Raw genomic sequence first — 12,875 nt, 5'->3', positions numbered from 1 at the left:
AACAAGCACCGGAGCAGCAGAAAATGGCTGGTGTTAGTGGGGATGAGACCCCAAATCCCTCCCCCGAACCTCGTCCTTCAACTCCACTAGTGGTAAGGCTGTGTGTCCTTTCTCCAGCACTATAGCCAGGTGCAATTGGCACTGGCTGCGCAGTCAGACTGCGTCTCGCTCACTCTGACACTGGAATCCTTCACACAGCAGCGGGATCAGCCACCCAAATGTCTTGCACACAGAACCTGGAACAACAGGAACACCATGACATTGACAAAGCAAATCATAGACAATTATCAATCCAGCTATTACCCCTCCTTGCAGCTGCCAATATTACCCAGTAAGTCACAGGACTGTGAGATTCCGCCGACTCGTCCCCTCCTCCCTTCTGCAGGGCCTTGGCTCCCTGCCGTTCCCCTGCTTTCTGTCACAAGGCCTCTGGGCTTTCGATAGAGGGACACGGCAGCAATCTCCATCTACCCTCAAGATCGCTGGCGGCCACCCTTCCTTTTGGTCAGCAAACCCTCACCTCCTCTCAGGGTACCCTCCTTCCCACTGGGACGATGGTGCACGCCGGGCGTCTCCACGCTATTTACCAGCAGCCCCGGCCAAGCGTATGACTTACTGGCCCCCCTGTAAACAGACCATTTGTCCACTGAAAGATGGTCCTTGTCTGTCCCCACAGTGATCTGAGTGGGTAGGGGAGTCCTCCCGAGAAATCTTGGGGGTGCCCAGAGGGGTCCCGTCCTCAGCAGGGCCCACAGCCGGACAGAGAGGGTCCCATCTGGGGTGCCAACTGATGCGCAGAAATAGACTCTACAACCCAGAAGGCTGCACAGTCGGTATGTTTATTACACATAGATGCAGGGGGGATCATTCCACCACAGACCTGCCACCCAAATGTGGCAATTCACCTTACCTATGTACAGTAGAACGTTACATATTAATGGTATTTCCCAATTCACCTATACATGTGCGTAACCTGTCCCAAGAAGTAATATCCATAAACTCCTCCCAATTGCGCCTGCGCATTGTCTCCTGGTGGTGATCAAGGGGGTCTCAGTGATGAAGTCTCAGAGTCTTCATCAGGTTGAATTTTTCACCTTTTCCCCCTGGAACATGCATGTTGTCCTTTTGTAGCTTGATGTCCTTTTGTCTAATAGAAACAGAATGGATCTGAAGCATCAGAAGAGGGGTTACCATATCTGCCACCTGCTCTGCCCAAAAAGCCATCTGCCCCTGAAGGGAAAGGAAAGAAATCACCATACTGGAGAAAAGCAGACCCCTGTGCTCTGCTCACCAAGGTACTGTAGCTTACCCAAAGCAGAGGCTGTGGAACAGCTGCAAGGAACTCTGGCTTGGAAATCTTAAGCATGTGCGATGAACCTGGTACAGAGTGTCCTGGCAGCTGTGACTTCACGCTGCAAAGCTCAATGCTGGTGTTAAGAACCTTCCTTCTGATGCTTCCTCTTTATCAGTCCCGGGTGCCACCTTCCTTGGGATGCTTGGGTCACGAGTCACAAACTTGCTGTCATTTATTATGTTCTCCTTATCAGCTTTCCCTCCAAGAATCTTGTAGTAGTTAGTAATTGAATTTACTCTTATTTATATGTTATTATAAATGTGATATCTTATGTTCCCTTATATGCACACACCCCCCACCCCGCATCAAACGTGCCAGTATATTGGGAACAGCCTGTGCAGTTTGCTCTGTACCCAGATTACAAACGTTCACTTCACATGCTGAGGTCCTGATCTCCTGTTTTAATTCTTTTTCCCCCTCCCTCCGTTCTACCAGGAGAAAAGAAGGTGTACAAACAGCTCCTCGAACAACGGCATGGAAAATGGCCTAGAAGCCCGGCTGATCCACTGCCCACCACAACCAACAAGTAAGGACTGAGAGAATAAGCACTGCCTTTGGGAGGGGACTTTGTAGCTGGTGTAAATGGGACTGGAGACTCAATCTTTGCTACTCTGTGTTAAGAGAGGCAGCATCTAGTTCTCGTGCTGACAGTGTGACTTGAAGGTACAAGATACCCATCGCTGGCTGTTCTGCAGAACCGTTCAAAGGAATTTATCTCCTCTTGTTTGACACTGATGAGCTTTGCCTCGGTGGGGAATCCTGTTTTCCCTGGGAAGGAGAAACGTAAGGGAATGCCGGGATTTACGGTGTATAAACCCGAGGGCACCCCAAGAAGCCTCATCCCGGCTGCCCGCGCAGCACCCTCCTTCCCTCCCTCCCTCCCCGCATCCCCGCCGTTCTTGTTCGGTCAGGGCAGGGGGGAGCGGGGTGGGTCCGGGACCCAGCCGAACCCAGCGGGAAAGGCGAAACCCGCCCCGTTCCCGCCCGCTGGGTTCGGCCTTTCCCGCTGGGTTCGGCGGCCGGGTGCTCGTGGCCGTTGCGCGGGCAGCCGGTTCGGCCGTTCAACGCTTCCCAACTCCCCGCTCCGTTTCCCGGGCCACGCGTCCTGCCCACCCGCCGCTCTGGCTCAGTCGTGCCTTGGGCCATGGCTGAGCCGGTCGGCACTGCGCGAGCGGGAGCGGAGACACGCACCGAGCGCCGGCAGCGGGAGGAGAAAAGGGCTCGGTAAGCCCCGCAGCCTCTGTCCTCTCACCCGCTGAGCCTGGGGGAGGAGACCGGAGGGGGAACCAGCCCAGGGGCCGGGCCGCCGGCCGCGCCCACGCACCTCCCTCCCTCCCTCGGGCTGCGGAGCCTGCGGTGGGGGCGCGGGGAGAGAGAGGAGAGAACCGCCCCTCGCTTCCCTGGGCTCTCCCTGCCCAGACAGGCGGCGGTAGAAGCCAATGGAGGGGCTGCCCCGCACACCCGTGGGAGGTGCGGCCGGGCCGGGCCGGGCCAGCGGGAAGTTTGAACAGAAACAGGGCCTGGGAGCGAGCGTGGGGCGGCGGGTGGGGTGTGCGGGCACCGGGGTGTGCAGCGGGTGGAGGGGAGTCCCGGTGTAGGGCGTGTGGAGAAAAGGGGATGCCTTCCCAGGTGTGAACTGGTGCCAGTGTCCCGGAGCTCCCAGTCACAGACGGTGGATGGTTGTGGGGTTGGAAGGGCCCTTAGAGATCCATCTTGTTCCGGCCCCCCTGCTCTGGGCAGCGATGGCCATGCCATGCCTGTGGCTTCTGTGTCCCTGAGGAGAGGGAGCGTCTGCGGAGAGAGACGCTGGCCGCAGCGGGAGCAGTTCCCAGCAGCCGTGCAGAGCAGAGTGCCAGGGCAGGAAGGTGCCTGTGCAGGCGCTGCTGGCTGTCCCGGCACGATGGGAGCGGGAGACCCGGTTTCCCTCAGCGACCCCTGGCTGGGAATGGCGGGCGAAGCGGTGCCAGGGAAAGCGCATCAGGTGCTTCAGCTGCTCTCCCGCTGCAAAGAGGTTTTCCAGCAGCGCTGGCTGGGACGGGCTGTAGGGTGTCAAAGGTGTTGCCAGGTCCCCTGCGGGAGTCCTTGCACGGAACTCTCAGCCGCAGGCTGGTCGTTATTTCTGCCCCTTGAGGTTTCCCATGGGAGAAAGAGGAAAAACTGCGGGTGTGGGTGGTGAAACCGCCGGGGAGAGTAACTCAGCGTTGTGCACAGGGGCATTGCCCCGCTGAAGGGCAGTGTGCGGCTTGTGGGGTGGGGGGTAACCTGTGCAGAGTAAAAACAGCCAGTTCCATGTAAGCCGAAGCCATTTGTTTGGTGCTGGGAACAAGCGTAACACATGAAGCAGCATTAAGAGAAGGGAATTACCCCACTGTAGCGGGATAACTAGCGGTGCCTTGGCTGGGAGTAGTGGGGGATGCTCTACAGTGGTTGTAAATCCCTGTTCTGTGTCTTCTTTCCTCAGCCCTCAGCCGCCAGCGGAACATCCTGACTGGCAGGAACTGCAGAAGCTCCAACCAGGTGCTGCCCATGACAAAGGTAGTTCATAGCCCCAGTTCTTCTGAGGTTTGGCATCCCTTGGAAAACTGAGGGGTGTCTGAAACTGCAGCAGGGTGTGCAGCTTGGAATGAATTCCACTGCTTTGGGTGGGATTGAGGAGGTGGGCTCCCATGCAAATGGCAATCCTAACCCCTCTTAAGTCACGCTGTCACCTGGCTGCTTTTGTTGTTCAGGTGACGCCATCTCTGGCTGTGAAGAGAAGGCTGAGGAGGTTCCTGCTGCGGTGAGGGTACCAGCCAGGAGAGCAAGGAAATGTCGGGCTTCGGGCAGCGATGCTGCTCCAGCAGCAGAGTCTGCGGGAGAGGTTAGCAGAGACTTTCCTGACCCTGTGCAGCCGTAGGCTCCTCTTTCCCCTTGACAGCAGGCGCCTCTTGTGTGTCGCACCAGAGCTGCCTCCATTTCTGGAAGTTTCTGCTGGCTTGGGCTGGTGTTGAGGTTAAACTCAGGGCGGTGCTTTGTTTGTTTCTGTTTCAGACTCAGGCCCTTTTCTCTGAGCCTCCAGTGAAAAGACTGAGAAGTTCTGTGCCGGGAGAAGAACTGGTGCAGACTGGTAAGACTGACGTCAGGCTGTGAGCTTGTTTCTCCTGCGCCCTTCCTGGCGTGTGGTGCAACTCTCCCCCTCGGCTCACGGACGGGTTGTGGCGGCATCGCCCCTCGGTAGCGTCTGGCAGTGCTGGAGTGGGAACTGAGTTTCTTCCCTGCACCCCTGCGCTGCTGCTGGGTCGGGGCCGGGCGTTTAGCTCGGCATCTCAGTCCCAGAGCTGCCTTGGATGCAGCCAGCTCCAGCTGCGATACAGCCACTGCCAGCTGGCCAGAGTGAAATTGGTTTGATGTGAGGTGTTAGATCCCCAGAACCCTTTTTGGCTTTGAATTTGGGGTTCAGCCTGGCGATACCTTGTGCCAAGCACAACTTGCTGGAGTCTCCAATAAGAAAATATGAGACCGTTCTAAAGTACCGGAACACAGGGAATGTGGGGACGTAGGGGAGAAAGGAAGCATTGACCTTTGGGGAAGCTCTTCACCATCACCTCATCAACCTCCTCAGTTCCCTTTTACAGTGGCTGATGGCTTACGCTCTTCTCTCGTAGACCAAATGCCTTGCAGGACTCTCTTGGGCAATGGAACACTCTCCCTTTGGGACCAGACAGCTCCTTGTGCGAGGTAAACCCCTTCTGTTTGCTTGGACTTTCTTCTCTGAAAGGTTTTGTTCCTGAACTTCCTCCGTGCTGCCCAACATTTGTCTCTGTGTCTGCACAGGGATGTTTTTCCAAGGTTTCCTGGGCCGCTCTCCTAATGGGGGGTCTTCAGTAGCTTTTTATTTTACCTTCCACCCCTTCTAACTAGAGAAGATGCTTTTTTTTTTTTTTTCTGGGAACATGAAAGGTCAGGGAAACATAGGGAATGCCAGGATTTTCTCTCTTCCTTTCCACCTCCCCTGGTCCTTCTTGCACAACTTAGAGAAAGGTTTCTCTTTTGGGTACACTGAGGTGACAAATTTGCCTCCAGCCCCTCTGGTCTGCCCGAGTTCAGAGCCGCCCAGCTGAGTATGAAGGGCTTCCGCACGGCCATGCCCGCTGTGTTTTGTGGTGATAGCAGTGCTGGATGTTTCTGTCCAGGGATTTGACAGTCTCCTTGTACTTTAGGTATTTTATTGCTTTGGCTGTGACTCCCCACTTACATGTAGACAGCTGTATAGGAATAAACTGTCTCCTTTCTGGTGCACATGTCGAGAAGAAATGCTGTGCTTATAAACATTGTGGTTCTTCTCTATTGTTTTTTCCTGCACCAAAGTGCTCTGGCCTCCTTGACCGCTCCAGCCTTCTCCAGTGCTTCATCCTTCCCTCCTGCTCTGGACTTGTCCCCCGATCCTATCTACTCCATCGCTCCAATAGACTCTGAAGTTAAAACACACCCCAGCCTGCCACCCTACTGCAGCGTGCCACCCTACAGCAGCCTGCCACCCTCCTGCAACCTGCCACCCTACTGCGGCCTGCCACCCTACACAGGTGTTCCATCCTTGCTCCATCTTCCAACCTTCTCCTGTAGACGAGTGCCAACTATTACCACCTGGATTTACACAAATATGGAGGAGATCCTTTTCCATCTGGCACACCAAAGACTGGTGAGTATCCCCGTGAGTCGTACCTGTCCCACTTGGTAGGTAGACTGTAGCTGCACCACACAGCAGGACGATGTAATGTCTGGTTGTCTGGACTTGTGGAGGGTGACACATTACTGCACCCCCTTAGGTGCCCGCTGCTTAACTCAGGCTTGCGGTTACGGGGTGCTCTTTAGTCCTTTTTTCATGCTGTTGATGACTCTCTCTGTGACAGCAGAACTTCAGATCCATGTAAACTGGTGGTTGGAACACCATGTGTTGGAGGGCAGACACCTCGTTTTGCCCCAGCCCCCAGCTGGGGAACGTCCTCCGCTGAAAAGCTGCCGCAGGAAGATGGTGCAGGAAATAATCCACCAGCAGCTGCTGTGAGACGGGCACTACTGCAGTTACTCTGGGATCCCCTTGGGCTGACTCTTGTTCCACTTTCCCTCCTGACATTTGACTGAGTCCCTACAACCTGTTGTTGGCTTTCTTGTTCTGTTTTTGTTTTTCTGTTAATTGTGAATAGAGAACTATTTATTTATTTTATTACAATAAATATTTGAATTCTATATAAAAAGAGCCGTGCTGGCATGAAGCTCTTTGTTTGGGAACGGGGTGGTGTTGACCCAATGAACAATATTTTAACAATTGTTTTGGAGTGGGGTTTTTTTAGGGGGGAAAATGGCTGACGGCTGTGGGAGGTGCCCGGCTCCTGGCAGCTGCGTGCCCTTGGACCACGTTTCCAGGGGATACAGGTGTGTCCAAGGGTGATGCAGCACCTGCATCACTGCCCCTTTGTGACCTCGTGGGCCTGGGGCTTGATGTTCCGCAAACCGGGCCAACGGAAGCCATTTGAGCTGAGCTGGCCTTCGGGAGAGCTTCGCTCCTGCTCCTGCGACTCGTACCCCTACTGTTTTCCAGTCATTTCTCGATCTTCTCTTTCTGGATCTGACATCCTTTGTCATCGAAAGCTTTATCCTTTGTTCCTGAGAGGAGTGATGGCTGACATGGGGAACAACTCCTGTGAGTAATGGCTTCACCAGCAGCCTTGGACTTTTGGTATCCCCAAAGGTGACAGACGTGGCTGATGCTCCAACCCTGAATGTTGACGTCCTGACAACCGAGAGTGAATTCTGGGGTGTTTCTTGGTAGCAGCCAAACTTACCCAGGGGTTTGGGTTAGACACAGGGCAAGGCATTTTAATCCCATCTCAGCCAGTAGTACAAGACTTTGAACGGGGGCATTGCTCCTAGAATGACCTGGTATGGGTAGGGTTACTCTCTGTGCTAGGCACTTGTTTTCATCAAGTTACAGTCAGGGAGAGGGAACAGAAGGTAGCCCAAGGCACAGCAATCAGCATGGGTTTTCTGGATTTTCAATGAAGTCAGGAGGGCAACGGGCTACTTTCCAAAACTCTCTGTGGACCAGCTAATTCTAATGGCAGTGTCGGGCTTCCTCTGATGTTTGTGTCTTGGAGGCATGAGCTGGTTGTCCTGGGCGCTCCTGTACAGAACTTGACAAGCAGCACGCTCTTCAAATGTCCTTTCCCTGCAGCCAGTGTCGAGGGAATGGCTCCGTCCCAAGGGGCCCCCTTCCCCCCAGAGAAGCTCTGCATGGAGTGGCAGCAGCAACGGGACGCCGGAGCGGGACTCCACAACCTGGGCAATACCTGCTTCCTCAACTCCATCCTGCAGTGCCTGACATACACACCCCCTCTGGCCAACTACCTGCTCTCTGGGGAGCACACCCGGCTGTGTGAGTGCTTTTTAGGAACATCTCCTTGGAAACCTTGTCAGGCGCTTCCCAGATTCCCGGGGTCTAGAACCTGATTTAGGAGAAAAGCAGCCCTTCTTTGTCAAGCCCCTCAAGTGGCTGCTCTCTGAACACAAGCCCAGAAGCTGCTTGTATCGAGGGGTGCGCGTCGGTCAGAAAGGCCCCTCTTACTAGTCCCTGTTCCTGCAAGTTTCCAGCCCCCTGGGCTCATGGCACAGAAAACTTCTTTCCCTTAAGCATCCCTCTGCAGAGAGCTTCTCTGTGCACCAGAATGTCCCGGGCTCGTTGGGATGCTGTCAGTTTGGGAGGAGTGGGGGATCTTATAACTTCAAGACCTCCACTGGGCTGTCCATCGCCATGGCTATTTTGCTAACCTGAGAAACTCGCTTCCCTCCCTCTTCAGGTGTCCAGCAAGGCTTCTGCATGATGTGTATAATGGAAGCTCATGTGAACGAGGTCCTGCACGCCTCAGGCAGTGCCATCAAGCCGAGTGCTGTCGTCAGTGCCCTCACACGTAAGAGATTTCAGAGCCTTCTTCAGGTTTTCCGCCACTCCCATAGGAGAGAGCTGCCAAGTGTTTCTTTTGTAGGAATAGGAGAACATTTCAAGCTTGGGAAGCAGGAAGACGCCCACGAGTTCTTGCGCTACACTGTCGATGCCATGCAGAGAGCTTGTCTGAGTGGAAGCAGGGAGTAAGCACAAGCACATTCTCTCCTCTATGTTCCCAAGCCCTTTGGATTCCCTGATGTCCTCCCATCAAGGAAAACCTATGCCCAGGGCTTTCAGAGAAAGCAAAAAACTCTTGGAGGACATAACTCTCTGCCTTACCGCTTTGTTCCAGCTTGGACTTCTCTTTGCAAGCAACCACCGTTGTGCACCAAATATTCGGGGGCTTGCTGAGATCCAGAGGTACTTCTTTCCATAACTGCCCTTGGAATTGTCTGTGCTCTTCTGCCTGCCTTTGAACAACTGCTGATGGTGTGACTGGCGCTGGTATGACCAGCGTAAGCCATCCCAGTCAGTTGACTGCCCCTGTCACTCAGCCTTTTGATTTGCGTTCCAGTCACATGCTTGAGCTGCAAAGCGGTTTCTGATTCCTATGAGCCCTTCCTGGATGTGCTCCTGGATATAAAGGTAAGAGGGTTTGTTGAACTGTGATTCAAGGTGTCCCAAGGCCCCTGTAGCTTTCCAGAATCCACGCAGATGACTTGGAAACAAGTAGTGCAAATGCAAGGGAGCTTGGTGGTGGTGGGTGGGAAGCGGAATGGACGGTGTCCTGAGGAGGCCGTGGCACTGCGCTCCCTGGAGGTGCTGGCTTTCATCTGGACAAGCGTGCATTATCCTCCCTGCACCCTCAGTGACCTCTCATCCTTCTTCCCTTTGCCCTCAACACCCATCTGGCTCCTGGGCTGATGGGTTGTGGGTTTGTTTCTCCATTGCTCATGATCCTGCACACGACAGGCAGCTGAACTGAGCGGTGCCACAGAGAGGGTGCTCTTGAGGGCCCCAGGAATACTTGGGAATTGTGTGAAGCCTTCAGCAGAATACGCCCTCTCTGCCTCCTCCTGGGCCCTGCTTGGCGACTCCCTAGGGAGCATATGGGTGAGTGAGGGCATTTCCCACTGCTCAGTGCTCTCCCTTCTCGTTCCTGCAGGCAGCAGACTCTGTCACTGCAGCTCTGAAGGGCTTTGTGGCACCCGAGCAGTTGGAGGGCGAGAACTGCTTGCAATGTCGCACGTAAGACCATTAGGAACAATGTCTTAAGACTAGATCCTGCATGAAGGTGCTGTGTGTCACGGAGCAGAAGTCCTCTTTGCACAGAGGATGAGTGCACAAGAAGGAGCCGTGGCTTGAGACCTGGCTCTGTGCTTGGTTTGCAGGTGTGACAAGAGGGTTCCTGCCTCCAAGGGGCTGACTGTCCATCACGCGCCCAAGGTCCTCACCCTGTGCCTGAAAAGGTTTGAAGAGCTCACCGGCAGGAAGATGGAGAAGGTGTGTACCCAGCTGGAGCGCAGCTTGCTCCTCCCGGAGCAGGAGATTCCCAAAAGCAGTGTGCTCTTCCACCAGTTTGTGTTCCTTTCTGGGGAGGGGAGAGGAGAGTTCTGGGGGAAAGACAAACGCGTGTTCTGCTCTGACAGGGACAGGGCTGCTTTGGCTGAGAGCCATTTCCTGCCAGCCAAAGCTTTACATGTTGCTTTCGGGCACAGCCAAGTGCTCAGGAGCCCAAAAGGTGTCTGTAGACACCTCACCTCTAGCGCCTGGCCTTGGCAGGCTCTCTCAGAAAATCTTGCAGCATCATCTCTGAGCACTCTCAGTCTCTCCTTGGTAGGTTGTGGAGTATCCTGAGCACTTGGATCTTCGGCCATACACATCGCAGACTGCTGAAGAGCCGCTCCTCTACTCTCTATATGCTGTCCTGTTGCACAAAGGTGCCAGCTGCCATGCCGGACACTATCTCTGCTACATCAAGGTAAAGAGCAGCTTCCTTCCTAGCAAGGGAACCAGGCTGCAGGGTGACTGGCAGCCACGGGTTTGGGTGAGGTCTGGTGCTTTTTTCTGCCCGTGCTTTTGTGGAGCAGCCACGCAGCTCATCTCCAGATGCCGCTGCCTTTCTTTGCAGGCCAGCAATGGACTGTGGTACGAGATGGATGACGCGTCTGTGGAACGCTGCAGCATCAATGCAGTTTGCAGGAAGGAGGCCTATTTGCTGTTCTACGTCAGGTAAGAACCAGCATTCAAATAGCCTCAGAAAAAGTTTCCTTTGTTTGTGGTTTTGCAGTTTTTCTTCCCATCCTCCTCAGCGTTTCTCCTTCTGCCACAGGAGACCGTTACTGCCTGCATCACTCAGTGCTGTAAAACCTGAACTACCCCACATCAACTCTTATCCTTCCTTGCTGGGCTTTAGGCTAACTGCTGCTTGTCTGCTCTCTGAAGCTGGCCTATGTAGAGAAGAGGACCTAAAGGGAGTCTCCAGGCCAGATGACGCGGGACTCGTTATCAGGGCGTGTAGCGATAGGACGAGGGGGAATGCTCTGAAACCTAAAGGAGGGAGCTTTAGTTTCGATCTGAGGAAGAAATTCTTTTCTGTGAGGGCATTGAGGCTCTGGCAGAGGTTGCCTAGAGAGGTGGCGGATGCCCCTGGCTCCCTGGAAGTCTTCAAGGCCTGGGTGGATGGGGCGCTGGGCAACCTGGTCAAGTGGAGAGCATCCCTGCCTGTAGCAGTGGCTGGGGGGAGTAAAACTCGGAGATCTTTAAGGTCCCTTCCAAGCCAAGTCATGATAGAATGTGCTCTAAGCAAACACCTGAAGGCCAAAGGAGGCTGCAAGAGCAGCCCTAACTGGCGCTCACTTGGGTTTTTTCTCCAGGAAGTTTGATTTGAAAACCAGAGACAAGGCTGCTTCCTCACCAGCGTCACCATCTGCCCAGTCCCTCCTCGGTCAGCAGGGAGGCGACTGCAAGCAGGCGGATGCTGTGGGACCAGTGGGTCTGCCTCCAAGGACTGAGGTAACAGCAGAGGGTGGCTTAGGGTGTCAGAGGGACAGGGGATGGATTTCTTTCTGGGACTGACATTGCTGTCTTTGCCCTCCCACATGGCAGCTTTCTTCACAGCCGCAGGGCTGCTCCTTCTCCAAGCGTGGAGCGAGCCCTTCCTCCCGATGCCAGAGGAAAAGGCTCAGGGAGGGGACGCAGAGCACAGCCCCACAGAGGGGCAGTGATGTCTGCAGCTGCAAGAGCACACTGCTGGCTCATGTCAAGCTTCTCATCCACCACAATCCCCAAGTCCTTCTCACCAGGGCTACACTCAAGAAGCTCTTCTCCCAGTCTGTATCTGTGTCTGGGATATGTGAAGCAACTCTTGGAAAATTCCTGATGAACGTAGCTTATGTGGGAGAATAACTGGAGAAGCAGACCCTGGCCAGCTCTGGAGTCGGATTAAGATACCCTGGGGACTCACAGCACCTGATCACAACTTAGATTGACAGGAATGTGTATCTGCCTGAATGATGATGCAGAGCACAGCGGAAGAGAAGAGCCTTCCATTAGAGGAGAGAGTCACAGAAGGAATTCTTGCGGTTTATAGGGGGACACAACTTCCTAGAGCAGGGCTGACACAAAGTGAAGGTGCTGCTAAAGTAAACTGGAATAAGGTGCCAGTAATTTGGGAACAGCCTGTGCAGTTTGCTCTGTCCCCAGATTACAAACGTTCGCTTCACATGCTGAGGTCCTGATCTCCTGTTTTAATTCTTTTTCCCCCTCCCTCCATTCTGCCAGGGTGTTCAGCAAAGAGAAAAGAAGATGTACAAACAGCCCCTCTTACAACGGAAGGGAAAATGGCCTAGAAGCCCGGCTGATCCACTACCCACCATTGGCAACAAGTAATGACAGGGAGAATAAGCACTGCCTTTTGGGTGGTGACTTTGTAGCTGGTGTAAATGGGATTGGAGACTGAATCTTTGCTGCTATGTGCTAAGAGACGCAGCATCTAGTTCTAGTGCTGGCAGCACACGTGGGAGCTGCTGTCTGGCTGGGCCAGCAGGGAGTTTGAAAAGAATAGGGCCAGGGTGTGTGCATGGGGCAGGCACAGAGGGATCTGTGTGTGTGTGAGGGGGTGCAGCAGGTGGAAGGGAGTCCTGGTGTAGGGCGTGTGGAGAAACGGGGATGCCTTCCCAGGTGTTAACTGGTGCCAGTGTCCCGGAGCAGTTCCCAGCAGCCGTGCAGAGCACAGTGCCAGGGCAGAAAGGTGACTGTGCAGGCGCTGCTGGCTGTCCTGGCACAATGGGAGCTTGTGTGAAGATCACCCAGGGTTGTAAATCCCTGTTCTGTGTCTTCTTTCCTCAGCCCTCAGCCACCAGCCAGGAGAGCAAGGAAACGCCGGGCTTCGGGCAGCGATGCTGCTCCAGCAGCAGAGTCTGCGGGAGAGGTTAGCAGAGACTTTCCTGACCCTGTGCAGCCGTAGGCTCCTCTTTCCCCTTGACAGCAGCCGCCTCTTGTGTGTCAGACCAGAGCTGCCTCCATTTCTGGAAATTTCTGCTGGCTTGGGCTGGTGTTCAGGTTAAACTCAGGGCGGTGCTTTGTTTGTTTCTGTTTCAG

This window comes from Gallinula chloropus, assembly GCF_964237585.1.
Source record: "Gallinula chloropus genome assembly, chromosome: 7".
Lineage (NCBI taxonomy): Eukaryota > Metazoa > Chordata > Aves > Gruiformes > Rallidae > Gallinula > Gallinula chloropus.
This window is presented reverse-complemented; position numbering follows the sequence as displayed.